The sequence below is a fragment of the Peromyscus californicus genome, unplaced genomic scaffold (genome assembly GCF_007827085.1).
Source record: "Peromyscus californicus insignis strain IS unplaced genomic scaffold, ASM782708v3 Scaffold_7__1_contigs__length_154581171, whole genome shotgun sequence".
NCBI classification, from domain to species: Eukaryota; Metazoa; Chordata; class Mammalia; order Rodentia; family Cricetidae; genus Peromyscus; species Peromyscus californicus.
In genome coordinates this window covers 33,647,408-33,664,468 of record NW_026294595.1, presented here as the reverse complement: position 1 = coordinate 33,664,468, position 17,061 = coordinate 33,647,408, and positions in this window count along the sequence as shown.

The window sequence follows — 17,061 nt, the reverse complement described above, 5'->3', positions numbered from 1 at the left end:
ATGGATCTTCCATTTGCCCTTGGATATCAATGGTAAGTAGCGTTTTCATTAGAGGTGGGACTTTGTCCCTGTTTCCTCTCCCCCATGCTGGGATTTTGTCTGATTGGAACCTCTGGGTCTTACTGGTTTTCTTATTTTGTTTGTTTCCTGTATCTAGTTCTTTTTTTTTTTTTTGGTTTTGGTTTTGGTTTTTCAAGTCAAGGTTTCTCTGTGTAGCTTTGGAGCTTGTCCTGGAACTCACTCTGTAGCCCAGGCTGGCCTCAAACTCACAGAGATCCTCCTGTCTCTGCCTCCCAAGTGCTGGGATCAAAGGCATTCACCACCACTGCCCGGCTAGTTCTTATAACTTAAATTAACCCATAATTCTTATTTATGTTTAGCTACATGGCTTGGTACCTTTTTTCACCTCTGCCTTGCCATCTTGCCTCCTCTGTGTCTGGCTGACGACTCCTGACTCAGCCTTCCTCTTCCCAGAATTCTCTTGTTTGCTTGTCCCGTCTATACAATACTTCCTGCCTGACTACTGGCCAATCAGCATTTTATTTATCAACCAAATCAGAACAACACATTCACAGCATATAGAACAATTGATATCCACAACAGTTTCCTTTTGTTTTGTTTTTATTTTTGTTGCTGTTTTTCCATTTTCTTTTTGTTTTGTTTTGTTCTGTTATTTTGAGAGTGAGACCAAGAGATAGAGCTAGTTTGAAGTTGGGTGGGCAGGGAAGTGAGTATCTGGGAGGAGTTAAGGAATGAAAAAAATTAGTTTTTTACTGTTATCTAATATGAAACATTAGTAAAACATGACAGTTTTCTGGGAACATTCATGTCTTAAATTGGATTTAAAGATCTTTCTTGATTTATTTCTAATTATCTACATAATTCTTAAATTTTAATTAACATCATCATATAAAAATATGGGTCTCTTTTTTTTTTAACCAACCGGTTCATAAACCACACTTTTCAGTAAGATTTGAAAATTACCAAATGTAAATATGAAGAAAAATGACAATTAAAACTTGTCATAACAACGTATCATGGACCACACTGAGTCATGCCTCTAGCTCAAATGGATGAGAAAGGCAGTAACATAGGTTTTTTGTATTGCTGTGAAGAGACACCATGGTTAAGGAAACTTATAGAAGAAAAAGGTTTTGGGAGCCTTGCTGACAGTAGCAGAGGGGTTGGTCCATGACCACCATTGAGAGGAGCACGTCAGCAGACAGGCAGGAATGGTGCTGGGATAGTAGTTGATGACAGCTATGTAGGAATTGTGAAAACAACCAGGAGACAGAGAGACAGAGTGACAAATGGGAATGGTGTGGGCTTTTCAAATTTCAAAGCCCACCCTAGTGACACATTTTTTTCCCCAGTAACACACTTTTTCCAATGAGCCACACCTCCTAATCATTCCAAAACAGTTCCACTAAGAGGGGACCAACTATTCAAATATATGAGCCTATGGGGACCGTTCTTATTCAAACTACCACAGTATAGATTTTTTTTTTTTTAGTGTGGGGGAAAGGACAAACCAATAAATCAATACCCAAAAGCAATAAGTACAAGTAGGCAAGTAAAGTCTTGAATATTCTAGTAAAAAATGACTTTGATCCATCTCCCCTCCCCTTCCTCTTCTGAACCTCCTGTTCCCTTGTCCTTTGACTCCAGTCCACCCATAAAAAATCTATTCTATTTCCCCCTTCCAGGGAGACCCATGTATTTCCATTAGTCTCTTCCTCCATGCCTAACCTCTCTGGATCTACAGATTATAATTTGGTTAGCATTTACTTAATGACTAATATATCCACATATAAGTGAATACATACCACATGTAATCTTTCTGGGTCTGGGTTGCTTCACTCAGGATGATTTTTTTCTAGTTCCAGCCATTTACTTGGAAATTTCATAATATCTAATTTTTTTTTAACAGCTGAGTAATACTCCATCATGTACATGTACCACATTTTCTTTATCCATTCTCTGGTGGAGGGACATCTAGGTTATTTCCAGTTTCTGACTATTCTGAATAAAGCCACAATGAACATAGTTGAGCAAACCCATGTGGTTGAATATAACTTATATTATATATAATATACATAATATAAGTTATATTATATATATATATATAATATGTGTATAGCTGGATCTTGAGGGAGATTGAATTTCAATTTATTGAGGGTCTGCCATATTGATTTCCATAATGGCTATACATGTTTGCATTACCACCAGCAATGGAGGAGTGTTCTTTCCCCTTGCTCCACATCCTCACCAGCATGAGCTGTTACTTGTGTTATTCATCTTAGCCATTCTGACAGGTATAAGATGGAATCTCAAAGTTGTTTTGATTTTGCATTTCCCTGATGGATAAGGGTGTTGTTAACATTTCTTTACATGTTTCTCAGCCATTTGAGTTTCCTCTATAGAGAATTCTGTTTAGATCTGTACCCCATTTTTAAATTGGGTTATTTGAATTTTTGCTTGTTTGTTTTCTATGCTTTGTTTTTGCTATCTAATTTATTGAGTTCTTTATATAATTTAGATATTGGTCCTTTATCAGATGTGGAGTTGGTAAAAAATCTTTTCCCATTCTGCAGGCTGCCGATTTTGGTTGAGGGAAGGAATGTGGGGAAGGCCAGCTCAAATTGAGGGACATTTGAAGGATGGTATGGAAATCTAGTGCAGTAGAAACTTCCTGAAATATATGAAGGTGATCCTAATAAAGACTCCAAATAATGGAGCCATCTCTTTTCATCGAATGAAGTTTCTTGTACCTCGCCTGGGTTATATCCTATTGAGTTCTTGGCTAAAGAGATCCCATGGAAATCCCTAAACAACTCAGGATGTTGCCAAGATAATAGGTTGCTCTCCACAAACTGGCAGCAAGGCTCCATTGCTGATGATAATACACACACAACTCATTGAACACAGAGAAGTTGAGCTGGTGCCTACATAGAACCTTTACGCCTTTCTAGTGTCTTTGGTAATGAAAGGTACTTGACAGGGTACCAAAAGAGAAACATAAACACCAATTCAACCAGGAAACCTTTGATCTACAATGAAGTCCTGCCTGCAAAATGTGCTAGGGTAATGGTGGGACAAACTTGTGGTAGTAATCAATGAACAACTGATTTGACTTAGGACCCACTCCACGAGATGGAACTCATACCTGACACTGCTTGAGTGACCAAGGACCAGAGACTAAATAGCCCAGACACATAGGGTAAAATCAAATACTACTGGTCTTTAAAAAAAAGCAAAAAACAAACAAAAAAATTGATAAAATGACTACTAATGATATTCTGCTATACTCCTATATCAATGCCTTATTCAGCCATCATTAGAGAAGCTTCCTCCAGAAGCAGATGGGAACAAATACTCACAAGCAGACATTATGCAGAGAGAGTGAGTGGGTGTGGGTCAGAGAGAGACCTTGAAACACACAGCTCTAAATGAGATAGCCCCATCAAATCCCTCCCCTCAGAACTCAAGGAATGCCACAGAAAAGGAGGCATGAAGAGTGTAAGAACCAGAGGGGATAGAGGACACCAAGGGAACAAAGGCCTCAAATAAATTCACAGTGACTGAAGCTGCATGTATCTGCAGTAGATCCTCTGCATATGTGTTATAGCTCTCAGTTTAATGTTTCTGTGGGAATCCCCAGTATGTGAACAAGTGGGTCTCTGATTCTTATTCCTTCTTTTGGGCTCTTTTCTTTCTATTTGTTTGCCTTGTCCAAATTCAATGTGATGGTATTTGTATTATATTACTAATTTCATTTTGTAATGCTTTATTGCTATCAAAAGCCTGTTCTTATCTAATGAGAGATAGAAAGTGAGTGGATCTAAATGGAAGGGGGAACAGTAAAGGGAGGGAAACTGTAGTCAAGGTATATTGTGTAAGAAAGAATCTATTTTCAAAGAAAATAAAAAAATAAAAAATAAATTATTAGTACCCATTCAAAAAGAAAAAACATGATTTTATGCAACATAGAAATACTTTTAATTCTCTGTTTAGCTCTATAGCCCATTTCTTTATTGGACTGTTGGACATCTTGATGTCTAATTTCTTGAGTTCTTTATATATTCTGGATATTAGCCCTCTATCAGATGGGGGGTTGGTGAAGATCTTTTCCAATTGTGTAGGCTGTCACTTTGTCTTGTTGATCGTGTCCTTTGCTCTACAAAAGCTTCTCAGTTTCAAGAGGTTCCATTGATTGATTGTTTCTCTCAGAGTCTGTGCTACTGGTGTTATATTTAGGAAGTGATCTCCTGTGCCAATGCATTCAAGACTACTTCCTACTTTCTCTTCTATCAGGTTCAAAGTAACTGGGTTTATGTTGAGGTCCTTGATCCACTTGGACTTAAATTTTGTGCACGGTGACAGACATGAATCTATTTGCAGCCTTCTACACCTTGACATCCAGTTATGCCAACACCATTTGTTGAAGATGCTTTCTTTCTTCCATTGTACAGTTTTGGCTTCTTTGTCAAAAATTATATGTTCATAGGTGTGTGGATTATTGTTGGGGTCTTCAATTTGATTCTATTGGTCCACATGTCGGTTTTTGTGTCAGTACCAAGCTGTTTTTATTACTGTAGCTCACAGAGAATTCTCAACAGAGGAAGCTCAAATGGCTGAAAGATATTTAAGGAATTGCTCAACATCCCTAATCATCAGGGAAATGCAAATCAAAATGACTCTGAGATATCACCTTACACCTGTCAGAATGGCTAAGATCAAAAACACTGAAGACAGCTTATGCTGGAGAGGATGTGGAACAAGGGGAACACTCCTCCAGTGCTGGTGGGAATGCAAGCTTGTACAGCCACTTTGGAAATCAATATGGTGCTTTCTTAGAAAATTGGGAATCATTCTTCTCCAAGACCCAGCTATATCACTCTTGGGCATATACCCAAGGAATGCTCAATCATACCACAAGGACACATGCTTAGCTATGTTCATAGCAGCATTATTTGTAATAGCCAGAACCTGGAAACAACCTAGATGTCTTTCAACTGAAGGATGGATAAATAAAATGTGGTACATATACACAATGGAGTACTACTCAGCAGAGAAAAACAATGATATCATAAGGTTTGCAGGCAAATGGGTGGATCTAGAAAAAATCATCCTGAGTGAGGTAACCCAGATTCAGAAAGACAAACATGGTATGTACTCACTCATGAGAGGATACTACATATAAAACAAAGGATGACTAGACTGCTACTTACAACTCCAGGGAGGCTACCTAGAAAACAGAACCCTAAGGAAGACACAGGGATTGCCCAATAACAGAGAAATGGATGAGATCTACATGAGCAAACTGGATGTGAAGGGGGGGGGTAATGAAGGGCAAGGGTCGAGGGAAAGGGAGCTTAGGGGAGCAGGAGATCCCAGCTGGATCAAGAACAGAGAGGGAGAACAAGGGAAAAGAGACCATGATAAATGAAGACCCCATGGGAATAGGAAGAAGCAAAGTGCTAGAGAGGTCCTCAGAAATCCACAAAGATACCTCTACAATAGACTACTGGCAATTGTCAAGAGAAAGCCCGAACTGATCTACTCTGGTGATAGGATGGCCAAACACCCTAACTGTCACGATAGAACTCTCATCCAGTAACAGATGGAAGCAGATGCAGAGATCCATGGCCACGCCCCAGGTGGAGCTCCAGAAGTCCAATTGGCGAGAAAGAGGAGGGATTGTATGAGCGAGAATTGTTGAGACCATGATTGGAAAAAGCACAGGGACAAAAGCCAAACTAGTGGAAACACATGAACTATGAACCAGTGGCTGAGGAGCCTCCAACTGGATCAGGCCCACTGGATAAGTGAGACAGTCAATTTACTTGAACTATTTAGGAGGCCCCCAGGAAGTGGGACCAGGACCTGTCCTTAGTGCATGAGCTGGCTGTTTGGAACCTGGGGCCTATGCTGGGACACTTTGCTCAGCCTGGGTGAAGGGAGGAGGGGACTGGACCTGCCTGGATTGAATCTACCAGGCTGAGCTGAATTCCCAGGACAGTCCTTGCCCTGGAGGAGATGGGAATGGAGGGTGCGCTAGGAGGAGGGCGGGGGGGGGGGGCGGAGAGGGAGGACAGGGGAATCTGTGGCTAATATGTAAAATTAAATTATAAAATAAATTTAAAATTAATTAATTAATTAAAAAAGAAAAGCTTTTAAAACCCAAACCAATACCTAGCTTCAAATTTAACACCAAAAAAGCCCCCACAACATTATCATTTATGTGTGCAAATGGAAAGAATGCTAGTGTTATTGAATGCTACTGTGCAATGTCTAGTCAGAGAACTTTATGGGTGGTCCACGAATTGAAGGGAAAACGAAAGCTAATATTACTTGCAGATGGACTAACTGAAAAGGAAAGTTCGACAGTCAACTGGAATCCATAAGAAATGAAAGTTTAGTAATCTAGCCAGTTACTATAAAGTACCTTTCTTATATATGATGACAGGTTAAAATATATTGAAAGAGAAAGCCTATTGGCAATATATTCATATGATGATCATGAAGAGCACTTCTAGTCAGGAAGGGGTTAAATACTTTGGAAAACATGATGAATCTGTGCTTCTTTGATGGACAAAAATGACATAGAGAAGTTGTAATGCTCCTTAGATAAAAATGAGATCATCTTCTTAGATATTCTCCTTAAAATAACTCATAAATTCTCTTCACCAGTTTAAGTTCCATCAATTTTTTTCTTTGGAGGGCAAATGACAAAATGATACAGGGGTTTATCTGGGACAAGTGTTCATATGTAACTATATCAAAGAAATTTCAGAAAAGGATTGATAAATCAGCTTTGTTTAACTACATGTTATAATAGTCACTAATTAGGAACTTGTTTTTTATAACTTAGCTTCCTTCTATGTGATATAAAGCAGATCTTAAATTATATATACATGTTATGTATAGGGTTCTAGAATTATTTTAAAAATGTAATTGGTGATTAATGTAAATTTTAAAACATACATATCAGATGTTCCAGAAAGAATATAAGAAATTATCAAGTAGTTACATAGTCAAAGTACTTGTGGTTTTCTATTGGGAAAAAGGCTTTCAGAGACCATGTAACTCATTATTTTTTCTTAGATTTATCCTTGAACAGCTTCTTAATGCATTGGACTTATTTACATAGAAAATTTTATGTAAACTATTGACTTACTGAATAAAATTATTTTATATGTTTTAGAAATCGTCTTTATTATTTAAGTACACTATTAACACTTTATACTTGTCTTTGGTGACACGCATCTAACAAAAATTACCCTGCTCTTTGTAATAATGTTTGAGAAAAGCTGAAATATCTGATACTTCCATTAATTTCAGCGTTTCTCCTCTTAACTCACCATAAGGATGTGGAAGCTAGTTGCTAATATCTGAGCATACTGAGTTAGGAAAAGCTCATCATCAATGCAACCCAATAAGATTACAAAAGCTGGGGAAACAGTATCCTGATAGAACACAGCACAACAACCAACAACTAGGTGTTCAAGTAGTAAATAATTGTCATTCCTCTTAAAACCACTGACCTTATTTTTACTAGTGTTTCAAGTTTCAAACCAAAGCAACCAAAGCTACTATTACTTTCCAATTTGAGTATTTCAGTATACCAAATGATTGGACAGCTGAAAAGTCTCCAAAACAAAATGGAATGAGTAGGTGGATTCTAAACACAGGAGAAAACTACCATCTTCCCTTAGCCACAAGAGGATCCCCAATAGGACTTTTCTCAAGAATCTGGCCCCGAGGAAACATATTTGATGTTGAAACAAGGTCTCTTTGCTAGTTATTTTGTTGCATGTCCATCTGCTTTGCTGAGACTATGCCAGCTCACAAACTGGTCTGCTATTTTCAGGAAGGCATGTGCCAATGTAGCACATGGTTTAGACTGGCAGATTACATAAGACTGTGAGGATCCACTATAATAAAAGCTTAGTCTTTTGCCCAGTGTGTATTTGATCCACAAATTTCTCACTGAATGTTCATTAGCTTAAAAAATTCCCCTGGAATATGTGACATATCATTAATTGACTTTATCATTAGGAAATCCTGACAGGAGGTAAAGTGACTTCACCAGATCTGAAAGTAAGACCTCATTGGGATGGCTGGCTTTGTTTACTTGGAGCTACAGCATCTCCTCTGAGATTTAGTATCTATCAGAGAACAGAGAATCATTCAAAATGGTATGGACAAGGCTCAGCCTGGTAATAATATGTAGAAATTTTTGCAAGAGAATAGTTAGTTCAGAAAATGGTACACTTGTGAAAAACACAAATTGTTGCTACAAATGCTAATGTATAATGTGTCTAAAGATCCTTTCTTTCAAACCAGCAATTAAACTAATATATTTTCCTTCCACAAGGCTATGCAAGTGATTTCTTCAGCCTCATAAAATGGAACCTATAAAACAATGACTATTTAAACAACTTTAGGAATACTGTATATTTCTAAGTAGTTTTTCTTTTAAAGTTTTGAACATAATTTCTTTGGCAAGAGAAATTGGATGTTGTTTAAAAATTTTCACCCTTGGCAATCATTTTTAAAGAATAGTGCTATATAAAAGTAAAATAAAGAAAAACATTCATAACTTTGTTATTACCACAGACCATAAAAGCACAGAACAAAATTTTGCTACAATTGTAATTAAAAATAAGATTTTGTTATTTCCTGTTTTCTAAAATAAATAGTATCTCATCTTCTGGATTAAGTTATAAAGTTTATGAAATGGCCAAGTTTAAATTCTTCTAGATTTTTTATTATAATTTTGATGAGCCCCTGTATTGGATGATAGCTCAATTTGTAAGTGACATGTGGCTGAAGCACTGGAGAAAATATTCACCTATTTCCAGTATCTGAGAAAAGTTGGCAGGCAAAGGAAAAGTAGATGAATCTATGAGATTAAAACATCTTAATGGCTCATAAAAATCACATCTTGCTCTTAGTTCTGAAAAACCCAAGATTACAGAGGTAGAATGGCATTTAGTTGATCATCTTTGTTGCTTAACAGGTGTTTGTTATATGCCATCTTATAAAGAAAACAAGTTCACTGTAGCTCAAAGTTCAGGAAGTTTTAGTCTACCACTGGCCTTGTGTTGACCCTTTGGCAACACATCATAGCAGGAACATGTGGTAAAGGAAAGTCATTCACATCATTATAGTCAAGAAATGTAGAGAGAGAGACAGAGAGAGACAGAGAGACAGAGACAGAGAGAAAGAGAGAGAGAGAGAGAGAGAGAGAGAGAGAGAGAGAGAGAGAGAGAGAGAGAGAGAGAGACCAGTTTTCCATAATGCCCCTTGAGGACACACTCTCCTGTCCTAATGCCTCTCATCAGGTTTCACCTCTTAAAGGTTCTTCTATTTCCCCAAAGCACTAGGAACTGAAGGTTAAGCCTTCGACACATTGGCCTTTGGGAGGCACATTCTGAAGTCATCATAAAAGACACATCCAGGAATACAAATGTGTGGTGATATTTTATTTGTGATGAAATGTGATATTTTATTTGTATGTTAAATAAAGTTTGCCTGGAGATCAGAGGTCAAATAGACAAAGAAGAAGTCCGGGAGTGGTAGCATATGCCCTTAATCAGATCACGTGGCAGGCAGAGTCTCTGTGTGGTCAAGGACACAGCCAAGCATGGTGACATTGGTCTTTAATTCCAGTACCAACCATAGAGACCTGGAGGTCTGTATAGACAGGCAGTGATGAGGAAGTCATGTGGCTGGGCTTAGAGCCAAAGAGAAGGCAAAACAGAAAGGCATAAAAACACAAGTCAGGCAAGAAGAAACTCTCTCTCTGTGGAAGCTACTGCTGGTGGTTAAGTTAAAGCTAGTCATGGCTATTGCTCTGATCTCTTTGGCTATTTCCTCTGTATTTGCCTCTGTGTTTCTTATTTACTAAGACTATTTAGAATTTTGTCTATACAAATATCACTTCACCTGTGAATAATGATGTATAAACCATAATGTAATTCAAATTTAGCTTCATAATCAATATGACAGACCAGACTATCAAATTTAGTTGATAGTTGATGTGCAAGCAACACCATGAAATGTTCTGAAGTTTTAATGTTTCATAGTCTAAATAATCCCTATTACTAACCCAATAGTTCAGGGGAAATGTAATACATTTTAAGGTAAGAGTCCCATGTGAACATTAATTCAGTCATATTTGTATAATTCAAGAGGCAGCAAGAGGGTCCAACACTTGAACATTACTGATGAGATTTCAGTTCAAGTTAAGGAAAAGTATGTTAACTAGAACTACGTAAAAATTGAATGGAATTTCTCAGAGAAATATGTGTGAAGAGCTTTATGATTAATGCAGAAAATAGAAGGCAATTTGTAGGTCGAGTATAAAAAGAAACAGAATCATCTCTTAGGGAATGAGAAAAGTGTAAAATGGAGGGAACACATCACCTCAGGACATCTTCAAAATTTACACATAATTTTGAATAGGAACTTCTCTAGAAGTTAAGGCCAAATGGTTGATGCTACATACTGGACTTCACTCATTTGAGATTCAAGGAATCTGGTCAGTTGGAAGTTTTTGATACTGTAAAAATCAAAATCAATGAATGTTTAGTAAACATATATTAGCTTTTTACAGGGGATAATTTTAGACTCTCTTCTTTTGAATCCCACTTTGATATCACAACTTCCCTCTTACCTGCTATTATGACTTTGATCTGTTTGTATGCTAAAGGGGATCAGAGAGTCCAGGGAATGCCTGGGCAGTGGGAACAATGACAGAAACATGAGTCAGAGGTGGGTTCCTTGAAGATGGCAAGAGGAAGCCTGGATTTGCTCTAGGAGGCGAAGAGGTCACTCGTAAACAGATTCAGGAGCGAATGGTTTGGTCTGAACAACAAGAAACAGAGAAATGTTAAGCTCTCAAAAGCTTTACAAAATAAAAGGGACGTGGAGAATGCAAGATTTCATATGTCCTAACCCCGATATCTGACTGAGACGCACACAAAAGAGACGAGCCAGATAACACTGGCATTTATCAGGAATGGAGCCGATACACCCTTAACCTGATGCCTTCATGGACAGACTACAAGGAAAAGGGCTTCCTTGTTCTGGAGGTGAGTTCAACATCGACACTAAGGGATAAGACCTGAACAAAGAAAGGCAGAGGTAAGTCCAAGGACATGAGGTGGAAGCCTAATGGGGTTCGGCAGCAGTTCCAGTCCCAAGGGCAAAGATGACTTTTACACAGAGCGCCAGCCAGTAGCATGTTCTCCGCGTCCTGTGTTGCCCAGGGCCCAGTCAGGAGCTGCCTCATTGAGAACAAGTATTTGCTGTTTTCTGTTAGGGATTATGGAGAAGCCTTTTGTATAGGAGCAGATACTTACTTTGAAACAATTTAAAAATAGATTCTGCTTTATAGACTTTTGGCACATCAAATAAGAAAGCAGTTTTGAAAATCTTTTAATTCTGTTATTGCTGTGACCATCATACAATGGGGCTCACTTGAGAGAGATTTACATTCTAAATATTAACATATAGTTGTGTTTCTTAAAAACCTCATTGATTTCTACTTTCCACCCAGAGGTCAGGTTTATTAGACAGTATTTTATTCAGAGAATGAAAAATGCTATGTTAACTTTTATTGTTACTAGTTTTATTATTTAAGCCATTGTTCTTTACTAGGTTTATCGAATTTTATTGTTACAATACCGTTAGATTCTAAGCAGTAGGTGTTGGACGTGTGCTTCTGAGGCTGAAGAGTATCTGTAGGGGTCATGTGAAAAACAGTTCCTTGACCCCACCGTATATTCATCAGCTCTGTGTGGATGGACCGCCGTTCACCATATGCTTCTCTGAGGAACGGGAAGAATGGAAACAAGTGTGGAATTTGTTAACATGCAAAACAATAAAAGCAGAGGAAGATGAATGGGAGTTAAAGAAAAAGGATCATCTATCGATATAGCAGCCATGATGTGTTCATGTTTTAAAGTTTTGCCTTGAAGAGAGAACATCATCCTCGGGTTGGAGAAGAACTTGTAGGGGGATAGATCTCATGAGAAAATACTTGATTAGAGGAAATATTGAGTAAACTTTGATAAAAATTAACTGCCAGCTAATGTCAGCAATACATTGTAGCCCTTCCACTCATTTCTCCAATTCCTCCATGATCTTACTTACCGTATAACTATATAATACATCAGCAAATGTATGAATGAGAATGTCATAATGGAAGGTATGACGTAATGGAAGGAATCAGCCATCTAGACTCTAGACATGTATAAATATCTTCCTGTAGAACAATGACATGTAAGTTTTTATGTGTTTTATGTGAACGTTTGGAAGAAATATTTTAATATTTAATATTTCTTCAACTCTAGGCTCTGTAGTTCCATTTTAAAATTTAAATGATTAGATTTCCATATGTAAATAGTATGCAAAAATAAATGTTACTGGCTGATAGGATATTCATAGAGGTAGAAGAAACAAATCTGAGTTTTTCTTTATGATCATTTTCTTTATTTAATCAAAATATGTGTACTATTATAGGGTACTTATAATCTTTACTTCAAAGAATCCTTAGATGCTAATATCCAGTTATTTAAAATTATCAGGCTATTTTTTAAAAATACAATTATGTAGTCAAATTCAAGACTTAAATAATATTTTCAATGTGTACACAATAAACAGATTCAAATAAAGGATCATTTATAATGGGATGTCTGAAACATTCTTTGACATTACTTTCTATTCATCTTGACAATACAAAGGTTTCAAACATGGAAATGGAGAGAAAAGTACAATAAGCAAGTCTAACTTTAGTAATTGGTAAAACTTAATTCATGCACAGAATATTTATTGTTGTGAAAGAGCTTGAAATCACATGAGGAAAAGAAATGATGATAAGTGGTAGATTATGATTCAAGTATTTGTAAAGTTTTATGAAATTATGATGTCCTAAAAAGTGTTAAAGGTAGAGAATCCACCTGGTACTCAGTTTAACTGAGGATCAATTAATAAAATTCTGAGTACTATTATCTAGCTTGTGTATTTTGGTGATGCCTTCAGTTAAATCCAAATGGCTGTAAATCAGTTCATTAGTAGTTACTAGAATAAAAAGGAAGAAGATGAAATGTTGAATAAATGTACCATGAAAAATAATTACAAACTGGGCACGTTTATATGTCAACTGGACCTCAAATTCAACAAAAAGCAAAAATAAAGAACCTTTCAAATATTTTAAAATACCAGTTTCTTTTACATGACCAGGTTATTGATTTTATTATAGATATATTTGAGGTGGGAACTGTTTCTTGTAGAAGGCATTGGTGGTTTTTTTGTACTTGAGATACAGGAGCTCTCTTTCTAAAAACAGAACAACTGTAGTTTGTCTCTGGACTGGACATAATATGGTTTAGTCAGTTTGGCTGCATGAAATAAAGCAAAGCCACTTTTCTAGAATCTGCTATTTATCTCTTAGGGAAAAAAAAACACCAAAGTTTGACTGACACTAATTTCCTGAACAAGATACCCTAGAAGCTCCAGTTTATCTCATAAAATCATAACAGACAGGGTTTGTGATGTCCCCTCTGCAAGATTCTTTATTCTGTCAGTTTATAGCATTTGAAATGACGGAAAGAGATGCGTTCCTTTCATATGCCATCCAGGAGAACAGAACCTGTCACCAACAGTGTAATGTGCTGTGTATTATCACTGTGAGTGATCCAGAGGCCCAGAGACTGTCATCTTTTTAGACTGTACAAGTCAACACAAATAAAACTGAGGAGGTAAATGATAATGTCTGAGATAGAGCCAGGCTCATTCTGGCCATTACTTTTTATTCAAACCTTACAGATGACATGATGTGAAAAATGAGCCTGTGTCTAGTTCAGTGCCCATTAGTGTGTGAGCACATTATCTTCCACTTTTCACATTGAGCCTCTGTGTGCTCACTCTGCCAGCTACAGCTCGGCAACCTGCCAGCTTCTGGGGGTTTTGCTCCTTCTTAAATATTTTTGTATAATTGTAGAAAAGTAGAAAATAATTTCTCTTGGTTAATAAATTGAAAACAATTTGAGATACTCATTAAAAAAATTAAATATACTCTTTCCTAAAAATATTACTCATCTTCAGGTAAAGATGCCTCTAGCCTGTTATTTTGAACAAAATATATGCTTACCGAGAATCATTTTAAAGGAACTAGATAGCAATTTTTGTTTAAATAAATAAACTGAGAACTTTAATCTCTACTGAGTGAATATTTTAAGTCAAATAGCACTGCCCTATCATTTCCTATTAATGAAAAATTTAATAGTTTCTTAGATCTACATCTTAGACAATTCCTGATAAAAACTGAAGTAAATAACATAATTCTGTGATGTGTAAAAACAATTCAAGAATTTTTTTTATTTTTTGTTTTTATTTTTTGTAAAAGCTTACTACTAAAGAAAGATTTAATACGTACTTTTAGAATCCTCTCAGTTGCCAGAAGCTTCAAATGGTTTACATAGACATAAAAGAAACATCTCTGTGCTTGGTCATGTGGAGAGGTCAATTAATTTATCACATCACTCTTTAAGTGTCACATTATTTTGGCCAGAAGTAGCAAATTGAACTATGAAAATATACTTTTCAACAACTCTATTGTCTAAAACATCTGACAGCTCTCAAAATACAAATTTGCCATGAAAAACAGTGACACACACACACACACACACACACACACACACACACACACATATACTTTGAATATAAATCCAATTGCTGAAGTAATTTTAAATATGCTTATTTGAATTATGTTATAAATAATAGCTAGAATTCCTATTTTTCTTCTAATGACCTAATTATTTGCAGTACCCTCAAAATATTCTTCAGATACTCCTTAGGGATTATTAAACATACTTGTAAAGTTTTCCTAAAAGTATAAATGCAAAAATAAAAAGTTGCTATTGTTTCAGTATTTATTTTATGTTTTGCTTTATTAAAACAGAATTTCAAATTGTTAGGATTACACATGGCACAGAACTCACCATTTACCTTTTAATAGTAATTACAACATATTTAGTTTTACCATTCTACTAATGCTTGGCTATTGCCTTCATCCCAGATTCAATGCATTCTTTGGTCACAGAACAGCCCAAACCAATCAGCCTTTCAAAGGAAGCTTAATTTCCTTTTAGCAAATCCAAGCATGTTTCCTGTGACAGGAGACCAACCTGTTTTTGTTTTTGTTGTTGTTTTGTTTTTGGTGAGCTTCATTTTCTATTGAAGTCACCAGCTTTCTCTTTTGGATTGAAGCCGTGTTTCCATACCATCTCTTTACATATCAGTAAATGGTTTACATTGTTTCTATATCCCTTCTGAAATGTCAATGAGAGGCATTACGTGTGTATACTTCTGCACAGTAGAACAGTAGTTCAGTAGTATTTATTTTAAACTTTTCTTCCATTTTCTTCTACATGGACTCTTGTCCTGTGTTACTCATGTGAAGAGGATGTTCTGACTACAATTTTGTGCTCTGTCTGAGAGAGATATTCGAACTACCACATGATGAATATTTTGTTCACATAACAATGAGAATAACTGAGGCTTATTTAAAAATTCCATTTTAAATACTAAATAGTTTTGGTATAAATTGGTATAATTTGGTATAAATAAATTGGTATAAATTGCATCCCCATCAATGGCTATTTTAAGGAGAAGCCAAAAGACGATGCACAATGGAATGATGTGAGGTACTAATATAATAAGTAAAATAAGACACAGTATTTTTATATTTCTGTACATTTGTTATTTTTAGTTGTTTAATATTAAATCACTAACTACATTTTTTTTATTCTGTTAAAAAAACAAAATTGAAATATTTTATGGGCTATTGAATTGGCCTTAAGTATCACCATATTTTTTCTTTATGCAAACATGACAAAGATAAAAATAACAGATATCTCTTCAACTGCTAAAATTATAGTTGTATTTTATTTTCATATTACTCAAATAATGATTGTTTGGAGTTAGAGTATATAGGCTCATCTTAAATCCCACAATTATCCATAATCATTCTTTCCTTGCATCCCAGAGAAGGTACTTGCCAAAGCATTGCAGTTCTTAAAAATAAATATTCTCCTGAAACTTCAGAATTTCTCCAAATAAAAACTCATAAGAAAATGAATGATTTATTTCCTTTAAATGGGATATTTTGGTGTTTTTTTTCTCGATACAAGCTGTCTTGGCGCACATATTCTTCAGAGTAGACACTAGGCTGAAACTGAGAAATATATTGGTCTCCAGTGGAAGGATGTCATGGAATCTTGCTCAATCCATTGATGAGAAAAAATAGTTTTTTAAAGACATATAACAGACAAATGAACTCATAATTTGGACTTTACTTTAAATATCTTTACTCATAATATGTTTATTATGTGTGCATTACTTTTGTAAGTGTAATTTATTTTTAGATAAAACTATCTGAATTAGCCGGGCGGTGGTGGCGCACGCCTTTAATCCCAGCACTCGGGAGGCAGAGCCAGGCGGATCTCTGTGAGTTCGAGGCCAGCCTGGGCTACCAAGTGAGTTCCAGGAAAGGCGCAAAGCTACACAGAGAAACCCTGTCTCGAAAAACCAAAAAAAAAAAAAAAAAAAAAAAAAAAAACCTATCTGAATTAAGAGTATATTCTTATCCTCTTAGCTAATGTATAAAATAGTATTTCTGTCTCTAAAGTATTGTAAATTTACTTCTGCTTGTTGCTTTAATTGGATCATACCCTTCTTTTCTTCCACTCTGTTCCTTGTTCAGAAAGAAAAATAGCAGTTAAATATCTTCCTTAACCAAGTTGTACTCACATTTTCCAAGAAAAAAATCTAACTGATGATCTTTCAGAATTGGAATGATCCAGTTTGCTAGACTTAACATCATCCCAATCCCTTTTGACTTTTCAAAAAAAAAAAAAAAAAAAAAGGAGGAGCAGTGTTTCTCTAGGATTTTACATCCTTTCAATTTTTTGTATGTCTAAAATTTTGTAGACTTACTGTTACAAAAGCAGCCTATTTTATTTTGAACTATTTCTTTTTATGTGTATA